The sequence below is a fragment of the Phyllostomus discolor genome, chromosome 6 (genome assembly GCF_004126475.2).
Source record: "Phyllostomus discolor isolate MPI-MPIP mPhyDis1 chromosome 6, mPhyDis1.pri.v3, whole genome shotgun sequence".
In the NCBI taxonomy this organism is placed as follows: Eukaryota; Metazoa; Chordata; class Mammalia; order Chiroptera; family Phyllostomidae; genus Phyllostomus; species Phyllostomus discolor.
In genome coordinates this window covers 61,032,848-61,049,015 of record NC_040908.2, presented here as the reverse complement: position 1 = coordinate 61,049,015, position 16,168 = coordinate 61,032,848, and positions in this window count along the sequence as shown.

Below are 16,168 nucleotides of genomic sequence, written 5' to 3'. Positions count from 1 at the left end.
GTGGTATATTTTCACTATAGAAAGCATGTTTCAAACGTTCTGATCCCTTTGTAAGTGATGTATATATAGCATGATACCATTTTTGTTTTGTAATAAAGCAAATACACATAAAACTGGATGGATGTCAGACTTTTTAGGAATCAATATGGACAATGTATATTATTTGTTCAATTTACACATATTTATTGAGAGTCTTCTGTGTCTACAGAGGACACAGGATGAGAAAACCATGTCTCCATCCTCGAGGCGTTGACATTCTGGTGATAATTTAATTGCTGTTCTGATGAGTGAGTGCTAAGGGTGTCTAGAGAATTTATCATGTGAAAGAGAAGGGCCTCGTCCCTCTTAGTTTTGAAGTTTTCTATAATGAACATGTGCTAGCTTCATAGTACTTCTGTTTCTTTTTTCTTTCTTTTCTGTCTAAAGAAGCTTGGCATTGTGATAAACGGGAAGTAAAAGGTGGTAGGTACTAGAGGGGCCCAGAGTAAAGGAAATGTTTTTGACTGTTTTTGAAACGGGAGACTCCAGTGTGTTTAGAGACTGGGGGGAAGATGCGGGTGTCCCTGCCTGTGTACAAGTAGGGTGGGGCGGGGGTGGGGGCGGTGAGGAGGAGCCCAGCTGTGGGCAGCTCTCACCAGGAGGCTGCACCTCATTCTCTACTGACAGCCTTCAGTAGAGAGAAATTCAGTTGGGTAAGCAGGAACCTGTGGCAGTCATGCCTAGTGGTCTTCATTTTCTCAAAATGGGCGGTAAGTTTATGCCATTTTGTGCCTCTGTGCCTGGTAAGTTTCTACTCCTGCCTCCTTTAAAAATCAGCTATACATCCCTGCCTTTGGGGACCACTTCCTGACCCTTTCCTTATAGTGTGCTCCGGCCACTGCCAGTAGAATCACCTTGGTGGGGGGCCGGGGAGAGGGGCCGCTTGTTCAGCTTTCGGAATCCTTGAAGACTTTCAGACTTACTGGGTCAGGATTTCCGAGGGGCGGGGCCCAGAGATCTGTGTTTGAAAGAACACCCATGGGGATCCTAATGGTGCAACGAACCTGGAAAACCCCACTAAGTGCTCCCAATTCATTTTACAATTCTCCATTATTGCAATTAAACTCTCTTTGCCTACCAGGCTGCCCTTGGGAGGGAGTGTCTCTTCATTTACACACTTCTGGTGCGGGTCTGCACTTGGCTACCACAGTGGGCTTTGGGTGCTTGTTTGTGAAATGAGTGATGTGTCCAAAATGGGAACCCAGGTATCCTGACCCCCAGATCCACTATTTTCCCTGTCACGTAATGTTTTATTTCCATAACGGTCGAATTTTTTGTGAAAGCATTTCCTGTTCCAACTATGCCTAAAAATCATACACTGACTTAAAAACCTCAAGTCCATGCAGAAGGACTTGGAAGAATGGGATTTATGGACGATTGGTAGCTCTGAGGAAAGTCAGAAAAGGAAGCCCTCTGATAGTGAAGTGAGTAGAATAAACACAAAGAGGATGAGCAAGCAAGCCCATGCAGCCTGTGTTGATTCTAAGTATGTCACCCAAGTTTCCCTCAAACCCAGCAAGGAGTTAAAACTTATTCTGGAAGAGCCCTTGACTAGTGGGGCTCAGCTGGCTGGGTGTCATCCCATAAAGCGAAAGGTTGCTGTCTCCATCCCCAGTCCGGGCACATGCCTGGGTTGTGGGTTTGGTCCCTGGCCGGAGAGCATACAAGAGACAACCCACCAATGTTCACACATCACTGTCCTCTCTTTCTTCCTCCCTTCCCCTCTCTATAAAAATAAATAAAATCTTTAAAAATTTCAAAAATTACCCTGGCTGGTGTGGCTTAGTGGATTGAAGGGTCATTGGTTTGATTCCCAGTCAGCACACATGCCTAGCTTCTGGGCCAGGTCCCTGGTTGGGGGTGTGCAAGAGGCAGCCAACCAAAGTTTCTCTCTCACATTGATGCTTCTCTCCCTCTCTTTGTCCCTCCCTTCCCCTCTCTCTGAAAATAAATAAAAGCTTTTTAAAAATTAAAAAATAATTATGAAAACGTATTCTGGAAGAGAGCCTTGGGATGATACAATGAGGTGGGTGCTCACAGGTAAAATGAGTCATAACAGAAGACTTGTGTGTGGCTTGCATGGAGAAATTATAGTTTGTAATCCCACACTATCTAAGGATAAAGTTGCTCTGATACTATTGGCTAATGCGGTTCATGTAGATGGAACGAGTGAACACTGCCAATTCATCTTGGCAGAAATGAGTATATGCTCCTTTACTAAAGGTCTTTATTGAGTACTTCCATTGGGCAGGGGCTGTACTAGCTGCCAGTGATGTGACAAGAGGCACAACAGGCACAGGACCTGTCCTGAGGAGTCATAGGATTGTTCCCGCTCACCCAGTTCCCAGTCTATAATTTGCTATGCTTTGTGGATTTGTCTGGCAGAGCATAGGACTCAGCAAATGACCAGAGCCAATCAGTTACGCTTCCTGTTCTCACATTAATAACTATAGTATTGAGTCACTTGTGACTTGTGTGAGTGTACATTTTAAAGATCTTGCCAATTTTATCTGACAATTCATAAATCAGGCAGTATTCAATCTAGCAGACAGAAAGAAGCTCTGAGGAAGTGCACCAAATGAAATACTTTTATAAGCAGCAAGGGGCGGGGGGAACAAGGAAGTTATACTAGACAAAAAAGTGATTCGTTATTGCAAAGTCTCTTTCCTTTAGAGGATGGCAAGGGTCTATCAGGCAGATTACCTACCTAGAGCAGATTAGGTGATTCTTGATTGACTGATTTAAGGTTGCATTACTGGAAGATCCCTAACTAATTATGTTTCAATTTGGTGGTGTGGGACTTAGCATAAGTGACTCCATTTTGGAGTCTAAAAAAAAAAGCCTATTGTCTTTTATTTTGTAATTTTATTTCTTTTTAGGGAAGGAGAGAAACATCTATCCATTGCTTCTCACACACACCCCATTTGGAACTGAACTGCAAGCCAGGCATGTTCCCTAACCAGGGATCAAACCGGTGGTGGTCATCTGCTTTCTGGGACAACACCCAAACAACTGAGCCATACTGTCAGGGCCCTGTTGTCTTGTTTGTTTGTTTTAAACTTCTACATCCATTCCATCATCTATTTTTTTAAAGATTTCATTTATTTATTTTTAGAGAGAGGGGAGGGAAGGAGAAGGAGGGAGAGAAACCAGTGTGTGGTCACCACTCAAGTACCCCCTACTGGGGACCTGGCCCCAAACCCAGGCATGTGCTGGACTGGGAATTGAACCTGTAACCCTTTAGTTCGCAGGCCATTGGTCAATCCACTGAGCCATACTAGCCAGGGCATGTTGTCTTGTTTTTAACACAGTCAATTTTGCCTGGTTTGACTTGCTCTGGACAAATGGATATAAAGTTGGGCCAGCTGATGAGTTCAACAGACCTCCCACAGTAGGAAGTGCTGCCACCCACCTCCACTGCCTCCACTGCTGCAACAGCACTGCCTCGGTCCTGCTTCCAGCCCCACCAGGAGTGCGTGTGGCCTTTCCTTCCCTAATGGCCCACTGAGAGGTTGTTGAGATGATTCTTGATTCTTGGAAGATTAAATCCCTGGGAGTCTTAAATTCCAGAGAGCTTGAGGAAACAGAAATCACAGAGTCTTAGAAGGCCCTGTTTCAGGTAACAAGGGACCCTGAAGCTTACAGTTCAGTAATTTCACAGTAAGTCCACCAATGCATTCAATGCTAGAGGGTAAAAATACCTGGTGTCTGTGATCCAAAAGGATCAGAGGACTCCCTGGATGCTTAGAGGAAAGGAGGTAAGGATGAGAGCAACTTCAATGTTTTACTTCCTTGATCTCACTAATAAATCATACTTCCTCTTCTTCGTCCCCCACATCCGACAGTAGGTTTAAATGCTAGACTCTGAGCTAGTCAAGGACAGAAATGATATCTCACTCACCTTTGAATCCTTGGTACTTCACCCATAGCATAAACAAAATATTGGTTGAATGAGTGATGGATGAGTGAGTAAATGATCTCAGGCACTGCGGCTAACAGCCCTGTGTATCTCCCTCTCTTTTCCTTCTTGACCGCCTTCCAGAGGTGGCATTGCAATGACAAAAACACATGAGCTCTAGAATCAGACCCAAGCCTGAATCCTGATTGTGACATATACCATTGGTGTGACCTCGAGCCAGTTACTCAACATCTCAGCCTCAACTTCTTATTTGTAAAATGGAACCCATAATATCTCCCCTGCAAGGCTGTGAAAATCAGCAATACTGTCTGCAAGTGCCTGGTATGTAGTAGGTCTCAATAAATTGTATCATTCTTATTTTTACTTTAGTTCAGGGTTAGGCAAACCACAGTCCATGAGCCAAGTCTGCTTTTTTTGTAAATAAAGTTCTGTCAGAACGCCACCATGTGTGATTTTTAACATGGCTGCTGCTGTGCTGCAGTGGCAGGGACAGGTAGCTGTGACAGAGACCAGAGAGTAAACCAAGCCTGATATGTTTACCATCTGCCCCTTTATAGAAAAAGTTTGTCAGCCTCTGATTTAGGCCTTCACCACTTTACTCTTAGCTTATAATTGGTTCCTAACTGGTCTTCCTCCCATTCTGTTCTCTCTCGACTCGGCAGTTGGTTGTTTCTCTAAAATATATTATCCATTAGGGTTTTACTCAAAAAAACCTTTGTTGGCTCCTCATTTTCTGGTATATTTTCTAGATGGTGTCAGCACCTGGCCCCGATCCTGCTCTGCAGCCTCGTCTCCCTCCACACTCTCCTCTCGGCGTCCTGCACGCCGGCCACGCCAGACCGCAGAGCAGGTCGGTGGTTGGTGCAGCTCTGTAACTGCTCCCCATCTCCTCTCTGGTATGTTTTTTCTCTGTTCTCTGCTGCTCTAATTGGCTTTATCTTCCAAAGCTTCTTTGTGAAGCCTATCTTGATCCTCTTCCTCTGCACCCTTATATAAATCAGGATGCATTGTGCTGCAATAACAAATAACCTCAAAATCTCAGTGACTTATAGCCACAAATCAGTTGAACAAAGAACAACATACATACTCTGCTCCTGGAGCATAGATATTTTAACAAGCATCTATGATGTTTTTCTTCCACCCAATAGGTAAAAAAAAAGACAGCCTAGACTTTTCTTTGTAACATGTTCACAGTGACTAATTACCTAATTAACAGATAACATGTCATTTTCCCTACAACAAATGCTCTTGTACAAGTTATGGTTGATAAATAGCTATGAAAGGAGAACTTTATTTAAGAAAGAAAAAATGGAAAGTCTGGGTAGATGGAACTGTAAGTGAAGAATTGTGAGGGCACAAAAATCAGTTTTTCTCCTGCCTTCTAAGTTCTTCTTGTTACAGGAGAAACTCCCAGAAACTTGGTGGGTTTTTTGTTTGTTTTTCTTTTTTGCCAATGCAGTAAAGAATTACAGGTTAGTGAGTCTATTAGCATGCAAACAGGGTTTATGGGTGATCAGTTCTCTTCTCCTGGAAGAGAGTGTGCCTATTTAAGGGGGTGAGGAGGGTGAAAGGCATAGGTTCATGGCAAGCAGGGTAAGGGCAGTGAAAGTATGGGTGGCCAAAGGCCTGGGTGGCAAGCATGCAGGTGACCTGAGGCCGGGCAGCCAGAGAGCCAAGAGTGCCAAAACCCAAAGTCCTTTGTTCTGAGCACTTACATAGTTGGCGGGATGAGGGGTGAGGGAGTTACATATTGATTGACAGGTAAAGGTGGTGCCAGCTTTGGGAGGGGGGAGTGAATCCCCAGAGGTGTTTATGGGCTTCTTCATTTGGGCACTATGGGCCCTTTGCAGCCTTTCAGGCCTTGGGATGAAAGCACAGTTTCAAGGCTTTCTTTCCCAGATAATGGAAAAGATACATAGAATTTCAAGGACTGCCCTCCTCCCATGTTAGCATGGTGTTTCTTGTGATGTTGGAACACCTGGCAATATTACCGGACCAGACTCATGTCAGTGGGTGAGACATGTCTCCTTCCTCCTCCCTGCCTTTGTTTGCTATCTATCCTACCTAACATTCTGGCTGGGCTAATAATCAAATTAATATGAAACAGGTCAACAGGAAAAAAATGTTCAACATGTATTATGAGTGTACATGCAGGAGTGCCATGAGAATGTGAAACCTAAAGCTGTGTTGGACGGTTGAGGTTTATGTGCTATTTAAAACAAAGAACAAGGGGAGCAGGGATCTGGGATTTCAAAGGTAAAGCAGGCAATTCACAGATAGATGAGAATGAGCAGACAGGGAGTAAACAAAGTCTCGCTGAGCCACCCAGAAACCACGGGGCACAGAGCGAAGTCTAACAGATAGTCTTTTACTGGGTTTCCGGCTGTCTGCCATAGTTAGTTTATATTACGATGCTAAGGTGATGCTCTCCTCCTTTAAGCAGGTTTTTCTGGCCTGAATTCCTTTAGACAGGTAAGGGGGGGGGGAGGGTCAAAAGTTCTGAGTCTTTTGTTTATTAATAACTAGCTTAAAATCAATCCCAAAAGGCATATTTTGGAGTAAAACTTGGGTCCCCCTCGGAGTCATGCTTAGAAGTGCTTTTGGCCATAGCAGGTGCTCAGGAAACACTGGCTCCCAGCTGGGCCCACAGCTGTTTTCTCTAGCTGGCTGTGGAGTCTGTCCTTTCTGAGCCAGCCTGAGTCCTAGGGGTGCAGTAGATGAGGAGGGAAGAAGGACCCAGCCTCTGCCTGAGACAGCTTGTTGCTTTCTTCAGTGCCCTCCTCCCAGGCATGAAACCACATTTGGCTGGGCTCCAAGTGGTGCAGGTGAGTTCAGGGCTGTCCCCTGTCCCTGTTCTGAACACACTTGCTCAGTCCTGTGCATCTCATCCTAGGGATGTCTAGTCCTTGCCTCCTCATATTTAGTTTCTGCCCAGCCTCTTAACACTGACATTTTGGAAAGAGCCTGCTAGGTTGCCCTTAGCTTTTCTTTGGACACTGTGGGCCCCAAGAAGATTCATTTAATATGGAATTTAATTCATTCAAGAAGGAATTTGCCTGCTGGGATGGACTCCTTATAGTCAACTGAGGAAAGATTATTTTTTTATTCTTTAAAAAAAAGACTTTGCATATTTATTTTTAGAGAGAGAGAGAGAGAGAGAGAGAGAGAGAGAGAGAGAGAGACATCAACGTGTGGTTGCCCCTTGCATCCCCACCACTGGAGACCCAGCCCACAACCTAGGCTTTTGCCCTGACTGGGAATTGAACTGGCGACCCTTTGCTTCACAGGCCTGTGCTCAATCCACTCAGCTACACCAGCCGGGCTCTTCTTTATTACAGTCTAGAATTAACTTAGCTGCCCTCTCGTCTTCCTCAGCATCCTGTTATGCAGCCCTACCTTCATTCCAAGAAGCACATTGGGAACAGACTCCACTCTGTTAGCGCTGTGCTGATCCCCTAGCAGTGTTTTTGCTTCCCACACCTTTGTTTTAAATGCTGGGCCCTGGAGTCTATGGCCCAGGACACCCACTGAGCCTACATCTTTTTTCTGAAGTCAGTGCTTGCCCTGCCCATGATCCCCATCCCTGGCTTGGCCTTTTGTTTGTGGTCCCGCTGTTCTGTCTTGCTCTCTCGCCCTCCCTATGGATTGGATCTTCAAATCTGGACACCGGTCAGATCATGGGAGCCTGCCCTTGTTCTCCCAGGCACTGTGCTGACAGACCCACGGGGAAACCAGGCTTGGAAATCTATACTGAACCAACTGTGCACTCCCCATCTGGATCTGTGCCCTAGTCTTACTTTCGGAGTAGCCCTAAGAGCTCTTGATGGACACCTGGATTAAACTGACCGTGTTCATTAGGATTAGATGTAGCACCAGCCCCTCCACAGGGTGATGAGTATTGTCCCTGTGGGAGCCCACCACCCACTCTGATTTCTTTTCCAGTCCTAGTGTGCAACCTAGTGTTTGATTTTGAGCTTCACCTTGTTCTTTTGCTGCTGGGCACTGTACCAGGCTATCCCCTGCCATTCTGAGTTTCCTTTTGAGTCTTTTGAACTCAGCGCCCTGTGTTCTCTCTGCACCACTGCTGCTCCCCATCCCAATGCTGAGGCCACCTCTTCAGAACTCTCATGAGGAGACCTCGGGGAGAGCTGGTCCAGAAGTACAAGCAGTGGCTCCTCCCACCCAATAAAGCTTATTCACTCATGTAAAGCACTTAGTGTAGTGTCTGGCCTAGAGTCAGCCTAGGTAAGTGTTATTTATTGTTGTTGTTGCTAACGCCTTATAATTAAAGCAAACACGGTGTGGCCCCTGAAGAGGGAGGCACACATAGCTGTTACTAATAATAAGCTATGTTTTAAAGGTGGTCGTACATCCCCTTACCCCTGTCACATTGCCTCAAACCGTGCTCCATGTGTTTTGCACATAACACTCACCTTGACCTTTCATGAGCTAGGACTCCCTCTTGGTTTATTCTTATAGCTTCCCTCTCAGCTTGTGACCCAATGGTCCCTTTCATCTGGCCTTGTGGAGTTATTTCTACTACTCCTCTCTACAAGTGACCCTCCACCCACACAAAGGCAGGCTTGTTGATTGTTCTTCCCCTAAACACCAGTGGGAGTGTGAGGAGCTGGTTACTTGGAGAGTGTCCAGCACCCACTGTCCTTTCATTGTACATAGACTGTGGGCAAGAGGCGCCTTCTAGTCAAGGAACAGGATTCCAGTGGACATGGGCTTTGAAATAGGAAGATACAAGGTTGTCAGAAGCTGCTGAGGTGTTGCTGGCAGGCTCCAGGGACAGAGGACATCTGCCATCGAGGCCACATGGCCACTGAGGAAAGTTAGCCAGGATATCTATCAACTGGCAATAATGAAGAAGGAGGAGGAGCATCACCAAAGGGAAAAGCAAAACTGAAGCAGGAAGCATGGGACTGCCTCAGGGCCTGGTCCTGTGCCTGATACAGAAGAATAATGTATGAATGAAAGAATGAAGGGATAAACTAATTAAAGGAGCGGAGAAAAGATAAAAGAGATGATAGCAGGTACCTCTTTTCCTTCCTCCTCTTTTCTCCCCCCTCCCTTCTCTTTTTCCTCTCTTTCTTCTCCTGATGAGTCTATGTCCCATCCTGGAAGAAGCAGGAACTCTATCCCCACCAGAGTGGCAGCCTGGCTCAGCAGGGAGGACACTGTGTGCACGGAGAAAGCCTGGGGCTGGCTTGGAAATGTGGTGTGGGGCCGGCAGGGCCTCGGGAAGAGCACAGCCTGAAGCAGGCCCGTTAGTAGCAGGGCTCAGCAGAGGACTTGGTTTAGAAAAGGAACTAGAGGATTACCTGGAATAGGGCTTAGGTGAGTGTCCTCTCTTATAAAGGGAGATCTTTGGGGTGAAACTTTAAATCACCAAGAATATGGCTCACTGGTGTAACAACGTGTAACTGTTAAAAGAATTTTATCCATATGCTGTGACATCCACCCTTCTGAAAAGAGAAGACAGCGGATTTTAGTATTTGCACAGAGCTGTGCCACCATCCCATCCCCACTTTCTAACTCTAGAACATTTCATCCCCTTGTGTTCATTGAGTCATTCCCCATCCCCGCTCCTCCTAGTGTCTGGCCACCACCAATCTACATTCAGTCTCTATGAATTTGCCTATTCTGGACGTTTCATATAAATGGAATCACATAATACGTGTGAGGCCTTTTGTGTCTGCTGTATCACTTAGCATAAGATTTTCAAGGCTTACCCTTGTTGTATCATGTATCAGTGTTCCATTCCTTTTTATGGCTGAATAGTATTCTACTGTATGTATACCATGTCTTGTTTATCCGTTCATCAGTTAATGACTATTTGAGTTGTTTCCACCTTTTGGCTATTGTGAATAATGCTGTTATGAACATTTATGTACAGGTTTTTGTGTGAACATATTTTCATTTTTTTCAGGGGAAAATATGTACTTTCAAGCTCTGTTCACTGAAAACATTTAGTAACAGAGAAAATCCGAGTGCCACAGAGCACTCTAGTGCCTAACTTGAGATTCTTTTTTTTTTTTTCATTTTACTGTTCATATTTTTATCTTCTTTCTCTTAGATAAGTCCCTTTAGCATTTCATATAATAAGGACTGGGTGATGATGAACTCCTTTAACTTGACCTTATCTGGGAAGCACTTTATCTGCCCTTCCATTCTAAATGATAGCTTTGCTGGATAGAGCAATCTTAGATGTAGGTCCTTGAATTTCATGACTTGGAATACTTCTTTCCAGCCCCTTCTTGCCTGCAAGGTTTCTTTTGAGAAATCAGCTGACAGTCTGACGGGAACTTCTTTGCAGGTAACTCTCTCCTTTCCTCTTGTTGCTTTTAAGATTCTCTCCTTATCTTTAATCTTGGGTAATGTAATTATGATGTGCCTTGGAGTGTTCCTTCTTGCTTCCAGCTTCTTTGGGACTCTCTGAGCTTCTTGGGCTTCCTGGAAGTCTATTTCCTTCACCAGATTGGAGAAGTCCTCCTTCATTATTTGTTCAAATAAGTTTCCAATTTCTTGCTCTTCCTCTTCTCCTTCTGGTATCCCTATAATTCAGATGTTGGAATGTTTAAAGATGTCCTGGAGGTTCCTCCTAATCCTCTCCCCATTTTCTTGAATTCTTGTTTCTTCCTTCTGCTCTGGTTGAATGTTTCTTTTTTCCTTCTGGTCCACACCATTGATTTGAGTCCCAGTTTCCTTCCTCTCACTATTGGTTCCCTGTACATTTTCCTTTATTTCACTCAGCATAGCCTTCATTTTTTCATGTAATTTGCAACCATATTCAACCAATTCTGTGAGCATCCTGATTACCAGTGTTTTGAACTGTGCTTTTGATCGGTTGACCATCTCTTGGTCGTTTAGTTGTATTTCTTCTGGAGCTTTGATCTGTTTTTTCATTTGGGCCATTTTTTTTTCTTGGCATGCCTGTTACGTAGTGAGGAGCGGAGCCTCAGGTGTTCACCAGGGCGGGGCAACCCACTCGCTAGGTTGTGACTGTATGTGAGGGAGGGGTTCAAGAGGGAACAATGGCACTTGTTCCACTCTCTGTCAGTTTTCAGTCACTTCCCCGGCTACCCCCAAGCAAACTGGGCCCTTCTGGTGCTGATTACCAGGTGGATTGGCTTGTGTACATTCTAGGACCCTGTGGGTCTCACCTATGAACTCTCCTGTGAGGCTGGAAATTTCTCCCACTACCACAACCCCCACAGGTGTTTTCAGTCAGAGGTTTGAGGCTTTATTTCCCTGTGCTGGAACTCTGGGTTGTGTGGTCTGTCTCGCTCCCCAGTTGTTCCTCCCAGATTATCTGCACGTGAATGTGGAACCACCGGGTCTGCAATCCGCTGCCTCACCTGGTCCACCAGCAGCCACCTTGCTGCGAGTCCTCTTTGCCCGGCTGCCTGTCTCCCCGCCTCCTACTTGTCTGGATGAATGTTTCTTTTTTAACTCCTTGGTTGTCAGACTTCCATGCAGTTTGATTTTCTGTCAGTTCTGGTTGTTTTTCATTTTTAAATTTGTTGTTGTCATCCTTCTTTTGGTTGTGCGAGGAGGCACAATGTGTCTACCTACACCTCCATCTTGGTTGGAAGTCCTCATTTTTTTCTTGAGTATAAAATATCCCTCACTTTTTGGAAGTTGGCATTAACCACTTCACTTTTATGAAAGACCTATATTAGTACCTGTTTTATTGTGAACTGTAAGAATCTGAAGAGGATTTTCGCTTTTATGAGAAAAGATGGCGAGCAGCAGCATCATCCAGCATTTGTTCTGCACTGGGCCTCGCAGACAGAGGCAGCGCACACCCTGAGCAGCGAGGGGCCCTGCTCCCACTGCCTGTTAGTGTCAGGATAGGTTTTCCATGTTATTTGCTGTGACTTAGGGTATTTTTTTTTAGTCTGGGAACATTCACATTTTTTAATGGAGATTAGTGGTAACTACCTCTTCGCTTTACGCCTTTTTAACTTCCCAAAGCTTTCATAGGAATGGTCTACTTTGGTTAGCAGGAGAAACCTGCATACCTAGGGGTAGAGTTGCTGGGTTATGTGGTACGTAACTCTATGTTTCTCTTTTGAGGGAACTACCAAGCTGTTTTGCACAGTGGCGGCACTATTTTACATTCCCACCATCAATGTATGAGGGTTCCAATGTCTACACATCTTGGCCAACACTTGTTATTGTCGGTCTTTTCGTAGTCATGCTAGTGGATGTGAACCTGTAACTCATTACAGCTTTGGGTTATACTTCTCTAGTAATGATGTTGAGCATCTTTTCATACATTGTAATGGCCATTTGTATGTCTTATTTGGAGAAATATCTTTAAAAACGTGTAACTTTAACCCTTGATGCATATGTCTGTATTCCTCGGTACAGCCTGAGACTGGGCATGTGTACTAGTAATCACTTCTTTTAGTTACCATCAACGATTAGAGTGTAGGGGTAATTTCTTGAGGTTTCCTCGAAGGAAGAGGAATGTGGTGGAGGTTGATGTTTTTTCCTGAGTGTTGCTTTCATTGGCTGTCAAGCGGCATATTGCTGTGGGTATTAAATTTAAAATTTAAGTGTGGACAGCATGATAGTCACTGTCTATATAGGTTCAGCGATACCAGTTATTTAAGGTCTGTATCTGTTCTGATTGGCTGATGGCCACACCATAATAGCTATTTGACATTCCTGCATATAGATTATCTGCCTCACTTGCCTGGCATACAGTTGATAATTGTTAATTTCCTTTCCTTCTATTTTGGGTTCTTTTATGTCTGCCATCCTTGAGAGTAGGCCATTGATTGATAGTATCTTTTTTTTTGAGGAATGAACAATTTTTAAAAAGTTTTTATTTACTGGTTTGAGAGAGAGAGAGAAACATTGATGTGGGAGAGAAACATCAAATGGTGGCCTGTTTTGTATGCCCCGACCAGGGATCGAACTCACAACCTGGGTATGTGCCCTGGCTAGAATCCAACTCTCAAACTTTTGGCATATGGGACTACACTCCAACCAACGGAGCCGTCTGGCTAGGGAGCTCTGGTGCTTTCTGGTGGGTGGTCTGATTCTTTAGCATGAAAACAAAATCTTTCTATACAGCCCTTTGCCACAATGAGTTTGGCAATTGCTCATGATCCCAGAGTCCCCCATTGAGTCCCTTGGTCTGTTAACCTGAAGAAGCTTTTTATAGGAAGTTATCCTGTGTGGACACACTGGGTCCACATTCAGTTATGTTCTCACTTGCTGACACCCACAGTGACTACAGACTGGTATAAATGAAAAAATCAGTGTTAAGTATGGAAACAATTTAAATGGAGTTAATAGGAGACTGGTTAAACAAAGTATGGTACAGCCATACTGCAGGGGTTGCCACACTTGTTCTGTAGAGGGCCAGAGAGTAACGTTTAGGTTTTGGGGGCCACAGACTCACTGATGCAACTACTCAGCTCAGCTGTTGAGATGCACAGGCAGCCACAGACAATATGCAAGTGGCTGGGCTTTGTATATACTCTAGGAAAGCTTCATTTAGGTGCTGGGTCATCTCTGATCTGCAGGCCATAGTTTGTTGCCCTCTGTTATAATGAACTCTTACCATCTGTCTATTAAAAAGAATCAAGTAGAATTATGTGTACTGATGAAAATGTACATCAAACTGTTAAATAAATAAATAAATAAATAAAATAACACACCCACTTGCACAGACATGAACAGAGTCTTAAAGAACACATACTCAACTGTTAATAGTAGTCATACTGGGTGATTAGAGTTGGGGAAGTGGGAGGTGGAGGCAGATGGGTACTTTCTCCTTAACTTACTGTTTCAATGTTGTGCACTTGAGAGCGCCTGGCTTTATAATTAAATAAAATTCAATACAGATTTTTTTAATTCAAAAGAGTATACTAATCATAATTATAATGTGCATAAGCTTGTGTTTGATATAAAATATAACAACTTCACAATCATCATAACCACACAATCACCATTACACAGTGCCTCTAAGCATCCATGTAGGATGGGAGTCTGGCCAAATCTGTGGACAAAGAGGGAACAGGTTGATGGAGAAGTCAGGGCGGGGCCTGGATTGGGAAGTGTGAAGCTGTGTGGGAACCAGTGTCTGAGGGAGAGCTGGAGACAGAGACATCAGCCTTCTCGTCAGGAAGCCCCTCACATCCAGCTCCTTCTAGGTCTGAAGGGACTCAGGAATGTTACAGCAGCTTCTACTTTCTGGGTGAGTAGCTGCACTTTCACCTAGCTCAAAGCCCTTGTTCCCTCGTTTGCTGGAGGTCCACTGCTGCAGTCTTGGTACTGGTGGGTAGAGGAGGTCTCCATGCTCACAGCCAAGGCAGGAGGGGCACAGGTCAAGTTCACTGCCCTGGCACACTTGTATCACAGAGGAGAGTGAGAGTGAGAGGGATCTTTGTCCAATAAGTCACCTATGAGTCACACCTGAGGTATCTTTGTGCAATAAATCACCTATGAGTCACCCTGAAGTACGAATAGGAGTTTGTCACATCAACCAAGGCAGGGCAGGAAGTTCCAGGCAGGCAGAAGAGCAGAAGGTCCAGAGACAGGAAATACAGTCAGAGGCACCCTGAGAAGTTGATGCACAGAGGTGAGGCTGAGAGGCCACAGATCAGGAAGAGAAACTAGCAGAGAGTTGCAAGCAGGAGAGACAGGAAGTCAAACTTGAAGTTTAGAGAGATTTTCTGGTGGTGGTAGTGGGGTGGAGGTGCGGGAATGGATAGCGGAGCAGTTCATGACCTCTTGTCCAGGTGAGAAGTGATGTGAGCCTGCCTTCAGCCAGACCCTGGCCTCAGACCTCTCTGCCCTCACCTCTGGGCCATTCTTGAAGCTGCCCACTGTGCTTGCTATGCGCTCTCCTTGCCTCTTAGCACGGCCAGTTCTCCTGCAGTCTTTAAACTTTTAAAACTCAGGTATTACTTCCATGAAGAAAAGTTCATTGATATCCTCACCCCATTCCCCACCACTGGGTCAGGGAGCCCTGATCTGGGCTCTGTGAGGTCGTGTGCATTTTTCTGTCTGTGTGTGAATCCTATTGCTCTATAATTGTATTTTGGTTCTGAATTAGACTATTACTTTCCTAGGACAGGGGTAAGGTCTCATTCGTCTTCAGGTTTCCAATGCCGAGCACAAAACCTGACCAAGATGGTAATTAGTAAATATCTGTGACTGAAGGAGTAAATGAATAAGTGAAAAGTAAAGAGGGAAGGTGTGAGATATTTGGGGAATCACATCAGGACAACTTGCCAAGTGTTTGGGCAGGGCTGCTGGGAAGGGCGGGTAGTAAGGGTGGCATCCAGGGTGACTCCGGGTTATCTGGTTTGGGACTAGAGAAGGTGGGAATTGTTTTCACTGGCAATGCTGACTCCGAATTTATTTTTTTCCCCCTCACACTAACCACTTCTCTAACTCTCTGCACACCAACTGAGTGTCCAACAATTCAACCTGGCCATGGCTGGGCAGCTCAATCAGTTAGAGCATCATCTCTGATACACCAAGGCTGTGGGTTTGATCCCCTGTCAGGGCACATGCAGGAATCAGCCAATGAATGCATAAATAAGAGCAACAAATTGATGCCCCCGCCCATCTCCCTTCCTCTCTCTAAAATCAATAAATCAAAAATAAAATAAAATAACTTTAAAAATTCAACTCAGTTCTCATACTATTTACTTGGAGTTAGCATGAGATTCCATAGGTCAAGAACTGAGCTCCACAAGACTGCCTCTACTTCAGGCACCAATTGCAAGTCCCAGGGTCCAACCTGTACTTCTGACCAATTGGCTATAAATTAGGGTTTCCACAAACTCCTTTTCAGGTTCCGTGATTTGTTAGGACAGCTCACACAAATCAAGGAAACACTTTACATTCACCACTTTTTTATAAGGATGCAACTCAGGAACTGCCAGGTGGAAGAGATGCATGGAGTCAAGTATTGGAGGCAGGGCGGCATGGAGCTTCCATGCCCCTCTGGGTATGCTGTCCTCCTAGCACCTCAATGCGGCCACCAGCCCAAAATCTTTGAACCCCCCTGCATATAATTGAAAGCAAAAAGGGAATTTATTGGCTCACATAAGTGACAACTCCAGGGGGTAGGTCTAACTTTCATGGCTGGATAGAAAGGTCAGGACCTTGACTTCACTCCCTGATGATTTAGTCTCACTTCCTATCTCTAAGTTCTATTGCAGCAAGTTCAGC